This window comes from Sus scrofa, chromosome 2, assembly GCF_054392235.1.
Source record: "Sus scrofa isolate SSC_HxYL_T2T_F1_AM1 chromosome 2, Sscrofa_HxYL_maternal_Yorkshire_Landrace_v2.0, whole genome shotgun sequence".
Classification (NCBI taxonomy): domain Eukaryota; kingdom Metazoa; phylum Chordata; class Mammalia; order Artiodactyla; family Suidae; genus Sus; species Sus scrofa.
In genome coordinates this window covers 143751793-143774415 of record NC_139384.1, presented here as the reverse complement: position 1 = coordinate 143774415, position 22623 = coordinate 143751793, and the positions used below count along the sequence as shown (strand labels likewise).

Here is a 22623-nt window from a genome sequence, read left to right as displayed (position 1 = left end):
TCATTGAGGTAAACATCTATTTCAAAACAATGAAACAGAAGATTAAATCTAGATAAAACACAAGGTAGAAAATGAGTAGAGATTAATGAAACACAAAAATTAAAAAAAAGAGCTAGCTAAGGCTAAAGTTGGTTCTTTGATAATACTAATAAAAGTGGTAAGTCCTTGTTTAGACCAAAAAAGAATATTAAACTGAGAGCAGATGTCTCTAACCAGTTAATTCTGAGATATTTTTAAAGTAGAAATAATGCCAATTTGAAAAGCACTTTTTAAGAGAAGAGAAAAATATTTAAAATTCCAACCTACTTTATAAAGCCAGCATAAAGGACATTATAAAGAAGGAAAACTCAAAGCCAATTTCATTCCTGAACATACAGTCAATAATTGAATCCAGAAATACATGAAAAGAATAACACATTACCTTTCTCAACATAATTGAAAGTGCTTTCAGATTTACCCTACCTGGTACAATAGGAGAAAGCCTACCAGGACTGCATCAATGAAATTCTCTTCCCTTAAGCTTTTGTCGACATTTGGCCAGTGGTAAGCACTAGTCGGAGATTAGAAGGAAGGAGGAGACTAAAGCTGGTTTATCAATTTCTAGCTCCTGTCAGGCATCCTCTATACTCGGGGTCTCTTTCTTCGAGTTCTGTAACCACTCTCAGCACTTGTGCCTGAGGGGCTGAGGGTACTCAGAGGGCTGCACTATTCTACTTCCTGTGGTTTCTTCATTTTCTATCTATAACCTTTTAAACCATACTTTTGCTTAACTATCTTCAAAATGCTCAATTCCACTGAATCATTGCTTTTCTGCCAGGATACAATAACAAACTAGGGTTTATTTAAAGAATGCAAGGTTGACTCATTTCCCTAAAGTCAATCAATGTGTTCATACATATTACTATAATCAGAGAAAAACATAATGTCAGTAGATGCAGAAAAAATTTTTTCAATATCCATTCAATATGCTATATATTCTAATATATATACTCAATAAATTAAAAAATAAAAGAAACTTCTTTAGTCAGATAAAGGATATTAACTGTAGTTTCTTCCTGTCGTGGCTCAGCAGAAATGAATCTGACTAGTATCCAAGAGGACGCAGGTTCAATCCCTATCCTCACCCAGTGGGTTAAGGATCTGGCATTGTCATGAGCTATGGTGCAGGCTGCAGATGCGACTCAGATCCCGTGTTGCTGTGGCTATGGCATAGGCTGGTGGCTACAGCTCCAATTAGCCCCCTAGCCTGGGAACTTCCATATGCCATGGGTATAGCCCTAAAAAGACAACAACAACAACAACAACAAAAAAGATAAAGGATATTTACTAAAAGATCTATAGAGAACATCATTCAAAACAGTGAATGTTGGAGTTTTCCACTCCAAAATAGGCAGGAGGCAAGTATACCCAAAGTCATCATTGTTCACCATTTTATTGGTAGTCCTAGTTAATTTAATATTACAGGGAAAGAATGCAAAAGGATTAAAAATAAATAAAATGTTCCTGGAGTTCCTTGGTGGCTAAATGGGTTAAGAACAGGCATTGTCACTGCTATGACAGAGGTATGATCCATGGCTCAGGAACTTCTGCAAGCTGTGGGTGCAGCTGAAACAAACAAACAAACAAACAAAAACTGCCATTATTTAAGGCAAGTCAATGGTATAGGTAGAGACTTACCTAGTGAAGATGGTGGAGTAGTAAGACTCTGAGTTCACCTCCTCCCACGGGCAAACCCAAATTACAACCATTTTAGAGAGCTACTACTGATTAAAATTATCTGAAGACTAGCAGACAAGATCATCTACAACTAAAGAGATAAAGAAGGAACCACAGCAAGAAGAGTAGGAGGGGTAGAGACACAGCATAGTCAAGACCCACATCCCTAAGTGGGTGACCCTCAAAGAGGAGGATAATTAAAATTGCAGAGACACTCCCCAAAGGAAATCAGGTACAAACCCCACACTGGGTTCCCCAACTTGGGGGCCGCTGCTCTGGGAAGACAAGTTCCCCTGAACATTTGGCTTAGAAGGCCAGCAGGGCTATTTTAGGAGAGCCAGAGGGTTTTAGAAAATAGCAACTCTACTCTTAAAGGATGCACACAAAATCTCACACGTTCCAGAACCTGGGACTGAAGCAGTAATTTGAAAGGACCCTGGGTCAGACCCAATTTCTGACCTTGGAGAGGCATCTGGAAGGTCAAGAGGCAACTGTGACTTGCCCTGGGGACAGAGATATTGGCAACAGTCACTTGGGAGAGCTTATTCTACCACAAGGACACTGGTGCTGTTAAGTGCCATTTTGGACTTGTCCCTCCAGCTTATTAGTGCCAGAACATGGCCTTACCTACCAGCCTGTCAGCACTAGTACTGGGATGACTCAGACCAAGCAGGTAGCCAAATGGGAACAAAGCCCCATTCACCAACAAGCTGGCTGCCGTAGGAACTCCTGAGCCCTCTGCTACCCCAGGAGCTGACTCCATCCTCCAGAGAGCCCAGGACATGGTCCCGCCCACCAGTGCACCAGAAGTAGCCTTGGGACTCCCAGGCTCAGCATCCAGTAGCTGGGAACTTGGTCTCATCCATCAGTGGGCTGATATCAACACTGGGACTCTAGGATCCCTGAAACCAAATGTATATACACGTATACACTCAGTGGAATATCTGTCATAAAAAGAATGAAATCTTGCCAGTTGTGACAACATGGATAGATCCAGAGGTTATACTAAGTGAAATAAGTCAGAGAAGGACAAATACTGCATGTTTGCATTTATATGAGGAATCTAAAAAATAAAACATATGAACAAACCTAACAAAAGAGACAGAATCACAGACACAGAGAATAAATGGATGGTTTCCAGAGGAGAAGGAGGTGGGAGGAGGAGAGAAATAGGTGAGGGAGATGAAGAGGTACAAACTTTCAGGTATAAAATAAATGAGTCATGTGTAGGAAATGTACAGTAGGGAATATAGTCAACAGCTAAGTGATATCTTTGTATGGTGGTAAATGGTAACTAGACTTATCACGGGGAACAATTTTTTCTTTTCTTTTTTTAGGGCTATATTCACATCCTGGGCTAGGGGTTGAATCAGAGCTGCAGCTCCTACACCACCGCCGCAGCAACGGGGGATTCAAGCTGTGTCTGCAACCTACACCACAGCTCATGGCAATGCCGGATCCTGAACCCACCGAGTGAGGCCAGGGATTGAATCTGCATCCTCATGGATACTAGTCAGGTTCTCAATCCACTGAGCCATGATGGGAACTCCGTAGTGATCATTTTGAAATGTACAGAAATACTGAATCGATGGGTTGTATACTAGAAAACATACTGTTGTAGGTTAATTATACTTCAGAAACAAACTCATAGAAAAAGAGCTCAGATCTGTGGTTACTCGATGAAGGGGTTGGGGAGAGTGGGAACTGAATGAAGGCAGTCAAAAGGTACCAACTTCCAGCTGTAAATACCAGGGATGTAATGTGGACCACGACAAACACAAGTAACGCCGCTATATGTTATATATAAAGATTGTTAAAGAGAGGAAATCCTAAGAACTCTCATCACAAAGATAACATTTTTTTTACTTTAATTTTGTATCTATATAAGATGATAGATGTTAACTAAACTTACTCTGGTAATTATTTCATAATGTATGTTAAGTCAAATCATTATGCTGTACAATTTATTCTTATACAGTGCTAAATGTCAATTATCACTCAATGCAACTAGAGGGACAAAACACAGAAAAAAATAAATACTTGAAAAAAATTAGGCACACAGAAATCCAAAAAGAAGCTAAAGTTAAACATTTGAATAAATAAGTTGTGATCAATTATTAGAATTTTCAAGTGGTTTTTGGAAATTTGCAGGAATAAAGTCAACTGCGTCTTTACAAAGTCAACTGCATCTCTTTGTGTCAGAAATAAACATTAAATGATAAAAATTTTATTTTATTTGTCTTTTGTCCTTTTAGGGCCTCACCCACGGCATATGGAGGTTCCCAGGCAGCTACAGCTGCCAGCCTATGCCACAGTCACAGCAACACCAGATCTGAGCCTTGTCTGTGACCTACGCCATAGCTCATGGCAACGCTGGATCCTTAACCCACTGAGCAAGGCCAGGGACTGAACCTGCAACCTCATGGTTCCCAGTCAGACTCATTTCCGCTGCACCACAACAGGAACTCCATGATAAAATTTTTAAATGACTCTCTTCAAAATAGTCACAAAAATTTGAATATCAAATAATAAAACTAAGGAAAAATGTAAAATTTCTAAATAGAAAACATTAAAACTTAAGAATTTTTGATGCTTAAATAAGCAAACAAAATGAAACTAACAAGTCCAGAATATTGACTCACAATTATGTGGAAATATGGTTTATGATAGAGATGACACTAGAAGACATTGGGATAATTATGGATTGGTCGATAAAGTTTAGTTAACTACCATTTGAAAAAAAAAATAAAACAGTTAATGTGCTTCCTTTGTTACATTCTAGGAAGATTAAAGTTCTAAATTTTTATTTATTTATTTATTTTTTATGAAGTATGATTGATATATAACATTATCTTAGTTTCATATCTGTAAAATAATGATTCTATATTTGTATATATTGCAGAATTACCACACTATAGGTCTGGATAACATCTGTCACCATACTCAGTTAAAGAATTTTTTTTTTTATTGTGATGAGAAATTTTAAGATTTACTGTCAGAGTTTCTGCTGCAGTGCCGTGGGTTAAGAATCCAACTGCAGCAGCTTGGGTTGCTGTGGAGGTGAGGGTTTGATCCCTTGCCCAGTGCAGTGGGTTAAGGATCTGGTGTTGCTGCAACTGTGGAGAAGGTCATAGATGTAGCTTGGAAATCCTGGCCTGGGAACTTCCATATGCTGTGAGTGTGGCCATTTAAAAAAAAAAAAAAAAGATTTACTCTCTTAACTTTTGAATGTGCAATACAACCTTATTCACTATAGTCATCGTGCTGTACATTATATCCTTGTGACTTACTAAGATCTAAATTTTAAAATAAAAGGTATCAGAGGCAAAGGTCCACAACTGCATGTAGAACCTTGGGTGAAGGAAAGCAAGTGTTCTCAATCATGTTCAAAAAGCAAAAGCTAGAAAATGAAAAAGTCAAGAAAGTGAACAACTGATGTACTTAACCACAATAAAATTCAAAACTTCTGAAGGGTAAAAAGCAATGACTTATGAAATTTAAATGATAAAGTGGGAGGAAGTATTTTTTGCATACAAAGTAGACAGTTTCCCCTAAAATCATTTAAAAACAAACACAATACACCTGCAATGGGGTATGAGTAAAGAATATAAACATATGACTTATAAAAACGTAGCTACTAGTGTTCAATGAAATACATGTAAAGATGTTTGACTGTGAAAATGCCACAAATCCATCTCCCCAGGAGACCAAAGAGCATGACTCTGTGAACTGAACATTTTCACACTATACACTCCCAGACTGGGCCAAAGAATCTGAGCATTCCAAGCACCTTACAACCACAAAGATGCTTCAAGGAGGCAGTATCCTGAGATAAGTGACTCACAAGCTATGCCTGTCCCCAGGTACTCTCACCAGGTACACACAGCAAAGATGAGTTTACAACAGTCAGAACCTTACATCATTGCAAAGCCCTCAGAGAACTCATGTAAACCAAAGACATGCTTCCTGCCTTTCAAACTGCAGTCTAGAATCTCCTAAGAATTTTCAGATATTCAGAAAAAACAACAAAAGCTTGGTAGGTGTCAAGGGCATTGGAACTGCCAAATCTAAATTACAGAAAATGAACATCATAATTAAATAGATAGTAGAGAAAAACAGAGTAAAACTTTAAATATAATTAATATCCTCAAGGAGGATTTCTTCTCTATGAAAATAGAAACATGTTCCTCTAAAATATTTTGTTGCTTAGAGATTAAATATAAATGTGTAATTCTTTTTTTTTTTTTTTTTTTTTTTTTTGTCTTTTTGTCCTTTGTTGTTGTTGTTGCTATTTCTTGGGCAGCTCCTGCGGCATATGGAGTTTCCCAGGCTAGGGGTTGAATCGGAGCTGTAGCCACCGGCCTACGCCAGAGCCACAGCAAAGCGGGATCCGAGCCGCGTCTGCAACCTACACCACAGCTCACGGCAACGCCGGATCGTCAACCCACTGAGCAAGGGCAGGGACCGAACCCGCAACCTCATGGTTCCTAGTCGGATTCGTTAACCACTGCGCCACGACGGGAACTCCTAAATGTGTAATTCTTAATACATAGTAAATGTATTATTTCATATAGTTTAAATTTATGCAAAAATTACATAGTATAAATTTATATATGTAAAATATTTAATGTTATGTAGATAGCAATACATAAACACACACATATATATAGGTTCATAAATGAATTCTGAAATTTAAAAAATACACAAAATAACAAGTCAAAAATAAGAAGAACCTTAAATAAAACATGGTTTGGTGAGATCATAGATTGAAGAAAAGGACTTATTAAAAAGTAACCTATAGGAATAAACAAATGGGACCTAATCAAACTTCAAAGTTTCTGCACAGCAAAGGAAACCCTAAACAAAATGAAAAGACAACCCACAGAATGGGATAAAATCTTTGCAAATGAATCAACTGACAAGGGATTCATCTCCAAAATTTATAAACACCTTCTGCAGCTCAATACCAAAAAACCAAACAACCCCATCCAAAAATGGGTAGAAGATCTAAACAGACAGTTCTCCAAAGAAGACATACGGATGGCCAAAAAACACATGAAAGGATGTTCAACATCACTCATTATTAGAGAAATGCAAATCAAAACCATGATGAGGTACCACCTTACACCAGCCAGAATGGCCATCATCCAAAAGTCTACAAACAATAAATGCTGGAGAGGGTGTGGAGAAAAAGGAACACTAGTACACTGTTGGTGGGATTGTCAATTGGTGCAACCGCTGTGGAAAGCATTATGGAGATTCCTCAGAAAACTAAACATAGAACTATCATTTGATCCAGCAATCCCACTCCTGGGCATCTATCCAGAGAAAACCATGACTCGCAAAGACACAGGTACTCTGATGTTCACTGCAGCACTCATTTCAATAGCCAAGACATGGAAACAACCTAAATCTCTATCAACAGAGGAGTGGATCAGGAAGATGTGGTACATATACACAATGGAATATTACTCAGCCATTAAAAAGAATGAAATACCGGCATTCTTAGCAACATGGATGGACCTAGAAATTATCATGCTAAGTGAAGTCAGCCATACAATGAGGCACCAACATCAAATGCTTTCACTGACATGTGGAATCTGAAAAAAGTTCAGACTGAACTTCTTTGCAGAACAGATGCTGACTCACAGACATTGAAATACTTATGGTCTCTGGAGGAGACAGTTTGGGGGGGTGGGGGGATGTGCTTGGGCTGTGGGATGGAAATTCTACTTTCTGTTACTGTGAGTTCAACTGTTTAGATTTCACACACAAGTGAGATCATTCAGCATGTCTTTCAGTGTCTAGTCTACTTCACCTAGGTTCATCCATGATGTAGTAAATGGCAGTATCCTTTTTTATGGTTGAGTAATATTCCATTGTGCATGTGCATGTGTGTGTACATACACAGACACACATGCACATTTTCTTTATATACTCATCTACTGATAGACATTAGTTTGTTTCCATATCTTGGCTACAGTGAATAATGCTGTGATAACAATGCAAGTACAAATATCTCTTCAAGATATTAACATTATTCCCTTTGGATAAAATCCCAGAAGTAGGACTGATAGATCATATGGTAGTTCTATTTTGAATTTTTTGAGGAACATCCATACTGGTTTTCATAGGGTTATGAATGCCAACAGTGCACACGTGTTCCCTTTTCTCTACATTCTTGCCAACACTTGTTGCCTTGGCTTTTTGATAAGTGCCATTCTAACAGGTGTGAAATGATATCTCATTGTGGTTTTGATTTGCATTTCCCTGGTGATTGGTGATGGTGAGCGTATTTTCCTGCGCCTGTTGGCCATCTGCATTTGGGAAAATGCCTATTCAGGTCCTTTGCCTATTTCCTAATTGGATTGTTCTTTTTTTCTTTTTGATAATGAGTTGTATAAGTTATTTACCTATTTTGTATATTAATCCCTTCCCAGACATGTAATGTGTAAACGTTTTCTCCCAATCAGTAAGTTTTAGCTTTTTTGTTTTGTTGATGGTATTCTTTGCTGCGCAGAACCTTTTTAGTTTGATGTAGTCCCACTTGATTAGTTAGGCTTTTGTTGCCTTGCTTTTGTTGTCAATTCCAAAAACTCACTGCCAAGAACAATGTCAAGGAGCTTTTCCCTTGTGATCTCTTTTGTTTCATGGTTTAGGTCTCACATGTAAGTAATTAATCCATTTTGAGTTGATTTTTTGTGTAAGGTGTAAGCTAAGGGTCCCAATTTTATTCTCTGCAAATTAAGAGGTTTTATTTATAAATAGAAAGTTACAGGCACAGTTTGCAAACATCAGGTCAAGGTATTGGTGATTCGCTTAACCTTTCCCTCATGATGGAATCATGGCCCATCTAGCTCTAGCCATTATATTGTTATTTCAGGCTGTGAGAAGGAGGAAAAGGACAAAGAAAGTAGTGGCAATATCTTTATAGAGAAAACAAAACATTCTCTGAAATCGTAGTAGATACGTGCCTACCTTCATTGGCCAGGATTGTGTCAAATGTCTACGGAAGTTGTAAAGGACACTAGAAAATCTGATTCATTTTATGTTTCAGCTGGGTACATTGCTACTCTCAATAAAACTAGATTCTATTAGAAAGAAAAAGATACTGGATATTGAGTGGGCTACTAACTCACTAAAAACTGTAAAAAGAATGATAATGATGTATACAAATTAATACAATATACTGCTGTCACAGAAATATATGCATTTTATCTTATGTAAAATGAAAAAAATCTTAAACTGTATTTTTTTATGGGGGTTTCTGTATATCCTCATGAAAATGTATACACAAAGGTATTGCATTTAATTTCAATTTGGGAAAAAAAGAACGAAGAAAAACACAAGGGAATATCCTACAAAATAGTGAAGTTGGCTATATCTGAGGGAGGAAAGCATGGATAGTTTTAAAATATTTCTTGGTGCTTTGCTGTATTTTTTTTCCATTTTTCTACATTAACCATGTTGATTTTGGTAATTAAGAAAAATGCAGCAACCGGATATGTATCAAGGCTGGCATTAGCTAAGAGGAGTTTTATGCATCTTGGAGAGTTGGGCAGCCAGAATAATTTCAGAGACTGATAATTTATTTTAGGATTTTTTTCATTTGTTTGCTTGCCTTGTTTCATTTATTTGTTTATTTTGCAGATTTTCAACATAAAAACTATTTCATATTGAAAGTATTTATAAATAGAGATAGGATTTTAAAGACACCTGTTTACTTCCTGTTTCCTTTAATAAATTCACATTGCTTGCCAAAGCGCCAGCTTTATTATCATCTCCCCAGGCACAGGAAGGCAGCATTCTTTCCTGCAGAAAGTCAATGTGTTATCTAAAGCTAATACTTTTCACAACTGTTTTAAATTAATTTTTAAAATCACAGATGCTAGTCTGAACTTTTATCATGTGGGTGTTTTCTCCCTCTCTCTTTCCCCTCATTCCCTCCCTCCTTTTTTTAGCCTATGGTTTAATCACCAAAGAAGCAGAGGCATGATCCTGGACAGAAAATGAAATCTAATCAATCCATTCTCTCCAAAGGTTCAGCTTCTGGGATGTATCATTTTCAGTGCTGCTTCATCTTTAGCTTACTGATATCTTATTCCTCAGTCAATCAGAGACAAGAAAGTATATGAACTGAGCTGTAGAAAGCATATCAAACATTTGATGCCCGGGAGCTGCCATCTAATTCTTACCATCTCCTTGAGATGATTTACCTCAAAGCAGTGAATTTTGGAGGAATTTGATTTCCTTTTCTGTGCTACTGCTAACTCGTACTTATTTCACTGGATTGCTATGAAAAAATAAATGAACTAGGTTACATTGAAATAATTTTGGAATAATAAAGAGCAAGAGCCTAAAAGAAAAAAAAATTCTTTAAAAAAATTTAAGTATAGTTAATTTACGATGTTATGTTAGTTTCAAAGTGTACAGCAAAGTGATTCAGTTTTTTATATATAAACACACATATATAAAATATGCTTATGTATAATATATTCTTTTTAAGATACTTTTCTATTATAGGTTATTATAAGATATTGAATATATTTCCCTGTGCTATACAGTAGGTTCTTGAGGGTTATCTCTTTTATATACAGTAGTATCTATATGTTAATCCCAAAGTCCTAATTTATTCCTCCCCCATTCCATTTTCTGTTGGTAGTCGTAAATTTGTTTTCTGTCTGTGAGTTTGTTGTGTAAATAAGTTCATTTATATCATTTTTTTTAGATTCCATATCATACAGTATTTACTTCACTTAGTATAGTAACCTTTAGGTCCATTCATATTGCTGCAAATGTCATTATTTCATTCTTTTTATGGCTGAATAATATATATACATATATATTACAGCAACTTTTAAGTTGCTTCCATGTCTTGGCTATTGTGAACAGTGCTGCAATGAACAGCAGGGTGAACGTACATTTTCAAATTAAGTTTTCTCTGGAAACATGCCCACGATTGGATTGATGTATCACATAGTAACTCTATTTTCAGGGGTTTTTTTGTTTGTTTTTTCTTTTTAGGGCTGAAACTGGGGTCTATGGAGGTTCCCAGGCTAGGGGTCTAACTGGAGCTGTAGCCGCTGGCCTACACCATAGCCACAGCAATGTGGGATCCAAGTTGCATCTGCAACCTATGCCACAGCTCACGGCAGTGCTGGATCCTTAACCCACTGAGGGAGGCCAGGGATAGAACCTGTGTCCTCATGGATACTAGTCAGATTCATTACTGCTGAGCCACAATGGGAACTTCTATTTTCAGTTTTTTAAGGAACCCCACAATACTCTTCTGCATAGTGACTGCATCAATTTACATTCCCACCAACAGTGTAGGAGGGTTCCCTTTTCTCCACACGATCTCCAGCATTTGTTATTTATAAACATTATAATGGTGGCAATGGTGGTACTTCATTTTAGTTTTGATTTGCATTTCTCTAATAATTAGTGATATTGAGTATCTTTTCATGTGCCTGTTGGATATCTGTTTGTCTTCACTGAAGGACTGTCTATTTAGGTTGTCTGCCCCCCCCCCCTTTTGTCTTTGCCTTTTCTTGAGCTGCTCCTGCAGCGTATGGAGGTTCCAAGGCTAGGGGTCGAATTAGAGCTGTAGCCGCCAGCCTATGCCACAGCCACCGCAACATCAGATCCAAGCTGTGTCTGCAATCTACATCACAGCTCACAGCAACGTCGGACTCTTAACCCACTGAGCAAGGCCAGGGATCGAACCCACGACCTCATGGTTCCTAGTTGAATTCGTTAACCACTATGCCACGACAGGAACTCCCCATTTTTTGATTGGGTTGTTTTATTGATATTAAGCTGTATGAGCTGTTTGTATATTTTGGAAATTAATCCCTTGTCAGAGGCATTGCTTATAAGTATTTTCTTCCAGTCATTTTGTCCATGGTTTCCTTTGCTGTACAAAAGCTCTTAAGCTTAGTTAGGTCCCATTTGTTTATTTCTATTTTCACTTCCATTATTCTCAGAGACAGATCAAAAAAGATATTGCTGTGATTTATGTCAAAGCGTGTCCTGCCTATGTTTTCCTCTAGGAGTTTCTAGTATCTGCTCTTACATTTAGGTGTTTTACCAATTTTGAATTTGTTTTTGTATTTGGTGTTAGAGAATGTTCTAATTTCATTCTTGTACATGTAGCTGTCCAGGTTTCCCAGAGCCACTTGTTGAAGAGACTGTCTTTTGGCCATTGGATATTCTTGCCTCCTTTGCCATGGATTAATTGACCATAGGTGTATGGGTTTATTTTTGGGCTTTTTATCCTGTCCCATTGATCTATATGTCTGTTTTTGTGCCAGTACTATACTGTTTTGATGACTGTAGCATTGTAAAATAGTCTGAAGTCAGGGAGCCTGATTCCTCCAGCTCTGTTTTTGTCTCCTCAAGATTGCTGTGGCTGTCTGGGGTCTTTTGTGTTCCCATACACATTTTGCTTGTCTGTAAAGCTTTTGATTTCTTCATCAAACTTGAATGAGAGCCTTACTGGGTAGATTATTCTTGACTGTGGGTTACTCTCTTTCATCACCTGCAGTATATCATGCCTTTCCCTCTAGCCTGTAGAAATTTCAGTTGAAAAATCAGCTGATGGCATTATGGGAGGTCCCTCGTAAGTTATGTGCTGCTTTTCCTTTGTTGCTTTTACAATTCTCTCTTTATCTTTAATTTTTGTCATTTAGATTACAATGTGCTGTGGTATATTCCTCTGTGAGTTAATTCTGTCTGGGACTCTATACTTCCTGGACTTGGGTGACTGTTTCCTTCCCCAGGTTAGGGAACTTTTCAGGTATTATCTTTTCAAATATTTTCTCAGGCCCTTTCTCTCTCTCTCATCACCTTCTGGGACCCCTATGATGTGAATATTAGTATGCCTGATGTGGTCCCAGATGTCTTTTAAACGTCCTCATTTCTTTTCCTTTTTCTTTTTTTTTTGGCTTTTCTAGGGCTATACCCGCAGCATACGGAGGTTCCCAGGCTAGGTGTCAAATTGGAACTGTAGCTGCGATCCTATGCCACAGCCACAGCAATGCAGGATCCGAGCCATGTCTGTGACCTACATCACAGCTCATAGCAACACCAGATCCTTACCCACTGAGCGAGGTCAGGGATCAAACCCACAACCTCATGGTTTCCAGTCGGATTCATTAACCACTGAACCACGATGGGAACTCCCTCATTTCTTTTCATTCTCTTTTCCTTTTTCGGTTTCAAAGTTGTGATTTCCACTATTCTTTCTTCCAGGTCACTGATCTGTTCTTCTGCCTCATTAAGTCTACTATTGATTCCATCTAGTGCATTTTTCATTTAAGTCATTGTATTCTTTAACTCTGTTTGGTTATTCTTTATATTTTCTAATTCTTTGTTAAAGACTTCTAACTTCTTGTATGGTACATCCATTCTCATTCCAGGTTCTTTGATCATCTTTATGATCATTACTCTGAACTCTTTCTTGGGTAGATTGCCTATCTCCAAATCACTTAGCTCTTCTTCTGGGGTTTTACCTTGTTCCTTCATCTGAAACATTTTCTTCTGTCACATCATTTTGTCTACATTTCTATATGAATGTTTATGAATGTGGTGGGATACGTTCTTGACTTCGGGGAAGTGGCCCTTTGTGGGAGATGTCCTATGTGTCCCAGTAGTGCACTCCTCTCTCATCACCCAAGGGCCAGGGGCTGGTTTTATTGTCTGGCCTATGTCTGTGGACTCAGTCTGCAGGGTATGGGACTGTGGTTTTCTTGCTTCTGGTGTCTGCTTCTTGGTGGGTGAGGCTGGTCTAGAGACTTATGCAGAATTCCTGGCAGAAAGGGCCAGTGCCTGCCCCCTGGTGAATAGAACTGGGTCTTGGTCCTTTAGTAGGCAGAACCAGGTCTAGGGGTGTTTTGAGAGGTAGCTGTGGGCTTAGGATGTCTTTAGGCAGCCTGTATGATGATGTATGGGGCTGTATCCCCACTTAGTTTGTTGAGCTGTTGGGTGGGGCCAGGTCCTGGTGCCAAAACAGTCTCTGGGAGATCTCTGGCAGATGAATGCTCTCTAGTCTATTTGCCACGAGTGTCTACATTCCCAGAGTGGGCCACAGTTGCCCCCTGCCTCCCTAGAAGACCATCCAAGGCCAGCAGGTAGGCAGGGCCCAGGCTTCTATCAAATTACTGCTTTTGCCCTTGGTCCTGGTGCATGTGAGATTTTGTGTATTCCCTTCAGGAGTGAAGTCTCTATTGTCCCCAGTCCTGCGGAGCTCCTGCAATTAAGCCCTGTTGGCAAAGACAAATGCTCTGGGGGCTCCTCTTCTGGGTGCCAGACCCCCAGGCTAGGAGGCCTTACATGGGGCTCAGAGTTCTCACTCCTGTGGGAGAACCTCTGTAATATAATTATTCTCTGGTTTGTGGGCTGTCACCTGGGGGGTACGGATTTTGGGAGTTGGATTATATCACGAGTTTGCCCCTCCTTCCAATCTCATTGTGGCTCCATCTTTATGTCTTTAAATAGAAGATATTTTCTGGTGGGTTTCAGTCTTTTTTGATGATGGTTATTCTGCACGTTGTTGTGATTTTAGTGTTCTCATGAAAGGAGGTGAGCTTAGGGTCATTCTACCCTACCACCTTGGCTGATCTTTCTTCTTTTCTAATAGTATTTGCCTACAAGATCTAAGAACCAACCTCTAGAATATGTGAGATTTTTAGGTAGTACTTTTTATTTCCTTGAGCTATGTCACATTTTAAACATTTTACATCTTCTGGGTCATCAACTTTTATTAATCTAAAGGATCATCAGTTAGAAATATACATTATTGATTCAGGAAAATTACTTTTGTTCCCAATGAGAAGGCAGCTCCTCCCTTCTGTTGGCTAGGACCTTGACCCTCAAAAGTCAACTATAAGCAGCATATTTAAAAATGGAGAATATTGTTAAGGGGTAAGAGCAGAATAACTAAAAATTTAGTCCTCTGATTTTTCTGCTATCTCTTTTTTAACATGAAAAAATGAGGTATTTTTTTTCAACATTTCTCTGAATAGGGAGTTTTCATGACCATAAGCTTGAAGCAAAGCACATGAGTCTGCCATGTTTGACATTTCAACAAGGCAAAAGGCAATAAAATAAAGATTCGTATATGGTTCTAGATATGTTATTATTATCCCCCCCCCTTTTTTAATTTTGAAAGTGTGAGACTCAACTCTAATTTTACCAAATTACAAGAATGAATTAATTAACTGACCTTGAAACAAAGCAGACTACATGAGGGCTTTTTGAAAATGTAATTAAGCCTTAAGTAGTTCATCTAAAAAAAGTCTACAACATCAAAGCAAAATTATGTGATCAAGATGTAATTACTTCCTTTGAAAGAAAAAAAATCTCCTTTTGCAGAATCAAGAAGTTCCATCCTCAGAAAGAGCCTAACTCTGCTCAGGACTTCCTCCTTATCCAGAGAAAATGCAAATTATATGATACTTCTCTGTACATCTAAGGTTCTTCATTCATTCTTAAGTCATGTATGGTCTTGATGTCTACGGTAACCTAGATCTCAGCAAGAACCACTCTCTCAAGAAGAAAAAGAAAACAAGTAAGTTTGTCACATTCATCTTTAGTTAAGCACTCTTGTCTTGTGTTCTTTCCTCCAAATGTGTGGCTCGATGTGTATTCTCTCCCCTCCTCTACAAAGATGGTCTTAAAAGCTGGGTAATATATCCAGGTATCACTGAAATTTCAGGATGACTTTAATTCCACAGTTAACTTCTTCCAGTTACATTTTCATTTTAATTATAATCCTTCAATTTTTTCCCAATAAAGGTATGAATTTCAAATATTAATTTTAGTAAACAGTACCTTGTCCACAATCAACACTCCCTGAATCAAGAATCAATGTCAAAAAAAGGGAGAGACATAAGTTTTATGTGCTACACGTATTAATATACCATTTAACCCCAAATACGTTATACATATTTATAATGTTTCACTTTCCTCTTCCATAAAATAGGATAATAGTTTGAGACTTTTTCATAGAATTTTGTAATAAAACTTAGGAATCGCAGAAACTTCTGTTTCCCTATTGTATCCCTCTCATGTTAATGGTTTCTTTCTTTTTATTGCATTTCCTCTCTTTAGCTAAGGATCTGCTCTCCACTCTCAAATTCTTATTAATTTAAGAATCAAATCAAACTTTTGCATCTCAATTGCAGACAGCACCCCCAAGCAAAGAAAAACAAGAGAAATAAAAAAGATTCATGAATAACATATTCACATTATTCCAACATTTTCCATGGTTCTTTTAAATATAACTCATTAACTCAGGGCCAAGATAGCATCTTTTTGTTCTCTGCTTTATATAGATACTCTGTCAAATGTCTGAATTCTTGTTTTTGTCTTATTACAAAGGAAAAGTGAAAGAAAACCATTGTGTAGAAAAAAATAACATGTTCATAAAAGAAAATATTAATATTAGATTGAGAAAAGAGATTCTTCATGAAGACACACACACACTAAGTTACAGAGTTCTGTGAAATTTCAAGTTATTCTATCATGGCTCATTTATTAAAGATTAAAAACTCTTAATGTCTATTGAAAATACTAAGGTGAGAACATATAGTTTTGTTTCTGACTCCTGATTTCAGTAGTGTAGAAATGAGGTCTTATTTTGTCCAGAATCTATAAAAACTTTTGTTGAATGAGTTAGGGGAACTTTTGAAACAGAGATAAGGACAGTAATGAGAAAAAAACCCATTCCTTCTCAGTATGTGTTGTGGGGGTGATTTAAATATCATGATGAGTAGAGGGAATCTAACGTGGGGATTGGCAGCACAGGCTCTAAGATCAGTTTGGATTCAATTCTAATTCCCTCACCTCCCAGTTGTATCACACTGAGCAAATTATTTAAAATCTACAGGGCTCAAGTTTTTAAATCTGTAAAATGGATACACTGATATGCTCTAACTTATACAGCAATGTGTCAGTAGGCATTTAGCTTTGGTTTATAGTCCTCCCCCCTGCAAACCCCCACATGGGCCACACCTTCAGCATATGGAAATTCCCAGCCCAGGGGTCGAATCAGAGCTGTAGCTGCTGGCCTATGCCACAGCCACAACAACGCCAGCACTGAGTTGTGTCTGTGAGCTACACCGCAGCTTGGGCCAACGCTGAAACCTTAACCCACTGAACCTTCATCCTCACAGAGACTATGTTGGGTTCTTAACTCTCTGAGCCACAATGGGAACTCCTTGGTTTATAGTTTCATTAACTACTTTCTAGAAGAAGAATCACTGAATATAAAATAATCATTTAAATACAAATTTAACAGGGCAGATGGTTTGAGTTTACAACAATGAAGGGGTTTCTAATACCTTTATAATCTCCAGCCTCATAAAACGGTTCTCCCTCAGCAACCTGATGACTTCCCCTCAAATTTCACAGAGAAAACAGAAGCCATCAGAAAGAAATTTCATCTTCCCACCACCGAATTTAAGAACCTTCTGGCATTAACACCCATATCCTCTCTTCCATCCTATTTCAACAAAAGATCTCATCATGCTTCTGTCTGCTGGCAGTCCCTCCACTTTTGCTCTGGATCAAATTTCCTCTTACCTTTAAAAGCCTATACAATGTCAACATCCATCATTCTTTTCCATGATTAATTTCTTCCCTTCTATATATCATTCTAGTAGAATACAAACATGCTCTACTGTCCTTCATATTAAAATCAGGAGTTCCCATTATGGCTCAGTCAGTGGTTAACAAACCCGACTAGTACCTATGAGGACGCAGGTTCGATCTCTGGCCTCGTTCAAGGGGTTAAGGATCTGGGGTTGCTGTGGTGTAGGTCACAGATGCAGCTTGGATCCCACGTTGCTTTGGCTGTAGCATAGACTGGCAGCTATAGCTCTGAATGGACTCCCAGACTGGGAACCTCCATATGCCATGGGTGCAGCCCTAAAAAGACAAAAAAAAAAAAAAAATCAAATCAAATACAACAAAGTTTGATGCTATATCATACCACCACCTATTTCTCAACTGCCATTCACAGATAAACCTCTTAAAAATGTGGTCTGCTTTCACCTCCATCTACCTCATTATTTCAAGCCACTGCAACCTGGCTTCTCACCCACTTATGCACTGAAACTGTTCTTGTCAGGGTCACTAGTGAGTTCCACGCTGTCAAATCCAACTGTCCTTTTTCTTTCTACTCTGCCTTTCAGACTCACTTAATATAGGTGACTATTCTCTCCTTGTAATCATATCGCCGATTCCCTTTAGAGACACTGGACTCACCTTGTTTTCCTTGTACCTCAGTCCCCTTTGCTTTTCTCTAATGCCTGATCTATAAACATATGACTATCTCAGAGCTTGGCTTCTACTCTTCACTATCTATATAATTTCCGAGATCACTTTAATCCCTTCCTTAAGGTTCTACTTATCATATTCAGGTTAAGAAATCCATCCCCAATTCCTTTTAAGCCCAGATCTCTTCCCCAAGCTCTGGACTTATAACAAAGAGCATATTTAAAATCCCCACTTGGATAAGTCAGAGATTCGTCAGTGCTAATATGTCAAAGAGGGAGCCTCTACTACACTCTCCATGGTAGCCTGGTCTTCCTGTCTTCAACCTTCAGTGATTGGCACCATCATCATCCTAGTATCTCAGGCCAAGAAAACATAATGCTCGTTCTTGATTCCTCTCTCTTTCTTGGCTCCTCTATTATGTGTATCGGAAAGTGCTGTTGATTCTGAATCTTAAATGTCTCCATAATTCATATCAATGAAAATTATTAGGAGAGAGATTTTATCACATCAATTCAACCTTTTAAAAGGTGTATAGTTTTCGGTTAGAGAGAATGGATAAAAAGCTTTTTATAAAACTATTTTCTCAATCCCATGAAAGCCACCAAAAACAACTAAAGGAATGCAAAGAGAAAAAAGGGAGGGAGTTCCTGTCATAGCTCAGCGGTTAGCAAATCCGACTAGGAACCATGAGGTTGTAGGTTCGATCCCTGGCCTTGCTCAGTGCGTTAAGGATCCAGCATTGCCGTGAGCTGTGGTGTGGAGCTCACAGAGACAGCTCAGATCCCTCATTGTTGTGGCTGTGGCATAGGCCAGCAGCTACAGCTCTGATTAGACCCCTAGCCTGGGAACCTCCATATGCTGCGGGAGTGGCCCTAGAAAAGACAAAAATAAATAAATAAATAAAAAATTAAAAAAATAAGAAAAATAAGGAAAAAAGAGAAAAATTTCATTTTCAATTAAATTATAAAAAACAGGAGGTATATTTGTCATACTGAGAAAGCTAGACTAAGACAAGGGAGTACACTTAAGAATAGGCACACATTGGCTTAGGTTGTGAATGAGAAACAATTGTCTAAAAGCAAAAGATTCTGTCCTGAAAGAGTAACAAGATCTGGAAGGATAAGAGGGCCAACAAAAGCGATGGACACTGTAAACTTGACAGAGATACAGGAAAAGCAATCAGAATGGACAACCAAGCTAATATGTCATTTTTTCTGGTCTATAACCTGGACCACGGATGGATAAGATGAGGTTAATGCAAGAGGAGAGGTAATTATTACACACCACCAGATCTGAGCAGGAGAGCTGTGACAAAAAGAATTTGATATGTCATAAAGATTGCTAGAACACTGAAAATTGAGATCAGAGGTTCTCAAGGCAAAGGAAATCACAAGTCTTCCTAGAGGGTTTTTAAAAATGAGAAACCTAAACCTACATTGTTCCAACTCACCTCACCTCTACCTCTATCCAGTTCTCCAGCTATATTCTTCAAATAACTTGACCCATTAAAAGCAGCAGAAGAAAAAATTTAAATATGTATTCATACTCCCAAAAAAGTAGGGAGGAAAAATAAAAAGCAGGCAGTTAAAGAAAATACATTGCAAGAACATCTGCCCAACAGATTAGGAGTTCAGACAAATAATTCTCCATGGTCTCAAATAAATTTCCAACAACATTACCTGTCCATAAAAGAAAAGCTCACAAAAGAGACAAATGAGTTGCTAAGACAGCAGAAGATAAAAGGTGAGCTAGCTGAGTGCAGGAATAAAATGAAAAAGAAATACACAAAGAGAAAAAAGATAAACTAAAGACAATTAAAAATAAGATAAAAATGAGTTAAATAACATTAAGGTACATGCTGAAAACCTAGAGGACGTTATAGAGAAAGAATAATGGAAAAGTATAAATATATAGGAATGATTATGGAGAGGGTGGGAGACTGAAGGCCACACAAAAACCCATCGCATGTATAATTAGTGCTCAGAAGCAGAATTTATAAAGCATGGAACTGAAGAACCACTCGGAGACCAAAAAACATCTTTTAAAATTTTAAATTATACCATAGTTTAATCTGCATATCTGAAGAACACTCTATTTCCCAGAGGTCACAGGAGAATTTCTTTAAAAAATGAGAGACACTAAATTATATCCTGTTTGTGAAAGTAGTTGAGGAAAGATTTCACTTGCAGAAAGGATTTACCTGTAGGATATGGTCATCCAAATAGAAAAGGAAGCTGTGTAGAGGGAAAAGTCAGGTTCCTTCAGACTTTTCTGCAGCTAGCTCCCATGCCAGGAGTCAAGGAAGATATATCTACAACATTATAAGAAAATAAAATGTCATATAATCATTGTAAAACAGTGACTTTATCCTTCAAGCATCACGGCAATTGGATGTTACCAAACATATAAGAACTTGAAATCTCATACAAGCCTCTGTGTCTCCATTTCTTGAAATGAAAGACTTTTGCTTTAGTTTCCCTGGCCTCTCTTGAGTCTCACAAGGCTAGCTCAAGAGTTTATGATGAGGCAATGTGAAGATGTAGAAACAAAGAATAGCTGTTAGGGAGTTCCCATTGCAGCTCAGCAGGTTAAGAACAAGACTAGTATCCATGAGGATGTGGGTTTGATCCTTGGCATCGCTTGGTGGGTTAAGGACCTGACATTGCCAAAAGCTGCAGCTTGGATCTGGTATTGCTGCGGCTGTGGCATAGGCCAGTAGCTGCAGCTCTGATTTGACTCTTTGCATGGGAACTTCCATATCCTTCAGGTGCAGCCCTAAAAAGAGAAGAAGAAGAAAAAAAAAAAAAGAATAGCTGTTGGACCTGAAAACTGCTAACAATTTAGACTATAAGTCTGCCACATGGCAGAATCATGGAATTTCCAGTTCCCTGAAAGATGTAAATAAAGGCATGACACACAATCCTAAATTGTTTTTACAGGAAGCAGACCCCCATTAGATGAAAAAGCTAAGTGCAAGCACACAGAACTAGACTGGCTGAAATTAAAAGGCTGATGAAGCTTGAAGCTTGGATGTCAACCAATCTGAAAACTATGCATGAGTTGATCACACACCCTGTACTACCTCACACTGCCTTTAAAACCCCTTCCCTGAAAGCCAAGTTTGAGTCTCTTGAACATGAGCTTCCTATTCTTCTTGCGTGGCACCCTGCAACAAATGCTGTACTTTTCTTTTCTTTTTTTTTTTTTGGTTTTTTTACCATCTCTTGGGCCGCTCCTGTGGCATATGGAGGTTCCCAGGCTAGGGGTCGAATCAGAGCTGTAGCCACTGGCCTACACCAGAGCCACAGACACTAGATATCCGAACCGCGTCTGCAACCTACACCACAGCTCACGGCAACGCCGGATCGGTAACCCACTGAGCAAGGCCAGAGATCGAACCCGCAACCTCATGGTTCCTAGTCAGAGTCGTTAACCACTGAGCCATGATGGGAACTCCGAATGCTGTACTTTTCTTCACCACAAGCTGGTTTTACTCTATGTGAGTAGCAGACCCAAGTTTGGTTCAGTAACAAACTTAGCACACATAAAATCCTCAGGAGAATAAACAAATACCTGAAAATAAAATCCATCCACATAAATGTTAAACTAAAGGAATAAGGAATGCATGAAAACAAGATTGCCACTGAATTTCTCATGACAATGCTAAACTCAAGAAAATAAAAAAGTAATAACTCAGAAGTTCTGAGAAGAGTAATTCTGAACCCAGATACTTCTGACAAATAAACTGTCCATCGTGAAGGCAAAATCTCAACAATTTAAGATAAGTAAGAACTCAGTTTTCTACTCACAGACATCCTCTGAAAGAATTACCTTAGAAGATATTTCAGCAAAAAGAAAAGAGAATTATAAGGACAAATTGGGATGTACAAAACAACGTTGGACGAATAAAGCAGTAAAGCTTATTAATTCTCTTATTTGTTTTCAAGGAAAGATAATAGACACTGATTGCTTCTAGATGGTATTCATAAAATACAAGTAGAAATATGTGTGTGTCAGTCAGCTTTTACTAGGCAATATTGTATTACAAAAAATCCCAAACATCTCAGTCCTTTACGAAAGAGTTTTCTTCTTAGTTTTATGCCATCTACAGATTTCTCTCTCTCTCTCTCTCTCTCTCTCTCTCTCTCTCTCTCTATATATATATATATATATATATATATATACACATATATCTTTTTCTTTTTAGGGCTGTACCTATAGCACATGGACATGGACAACCCCAGGCTAGCGGCTGTATTGGAGCTGGCCTACACCAGCCATACCAACGAAGTATCTGAGCAACATCTGTGACCAGACCTCAGCTTGTGGCAACGGTGGATCCCTAACCCACTCAGTGAGAACAGGGATTGAATCCACTTCCCCAAGAACACTAGTTGGATTCTTAAACCACTGAGCCACAACGGGAACTCCCCATATTTTGGCCTTTGTCCATTTACCATTGTAACCAAAATATGGAGAAATATGTTATGATAAAAAGTATGTGTAACACTGCTGTACTCAAAATATAGTCTGCTGACTAGCATTACTCATCCATGATAAGGGAAGTACAGAGAATAAGGTTAGCACACATAGGAATGGGAGGAGTTTATTAATAATCTCTCTGGG

General features: G+C 38.3%; 1 long non-coding RNA gene across 3 annotated transcripts in view; it reads right to left on the bottom strand.

Moving 5' to 3' along the window:
• Positions 1–22623, bottom strand: part of LOC110259475 (uncharacterized) — a 531787-nt gene that overhangs the window by 103582 nt on the left and 405582 nt on the right. For 2 of the 3 annotated variants that reach the window (XR_014838781.1, XR_014838778.1), the window contains one exon: positions 20198–20308. The exons of the other annotated variant lie outside the window; for it this stretch is intronic. This is a non-coding gene — a long non-coding RNA (uncharacterized LOC110259475). The remainder of the gene's footprint in view (positions 1–20197; positions 20309–22623) is intronic. 3 annotated transcript variants of the gene reach the window in all.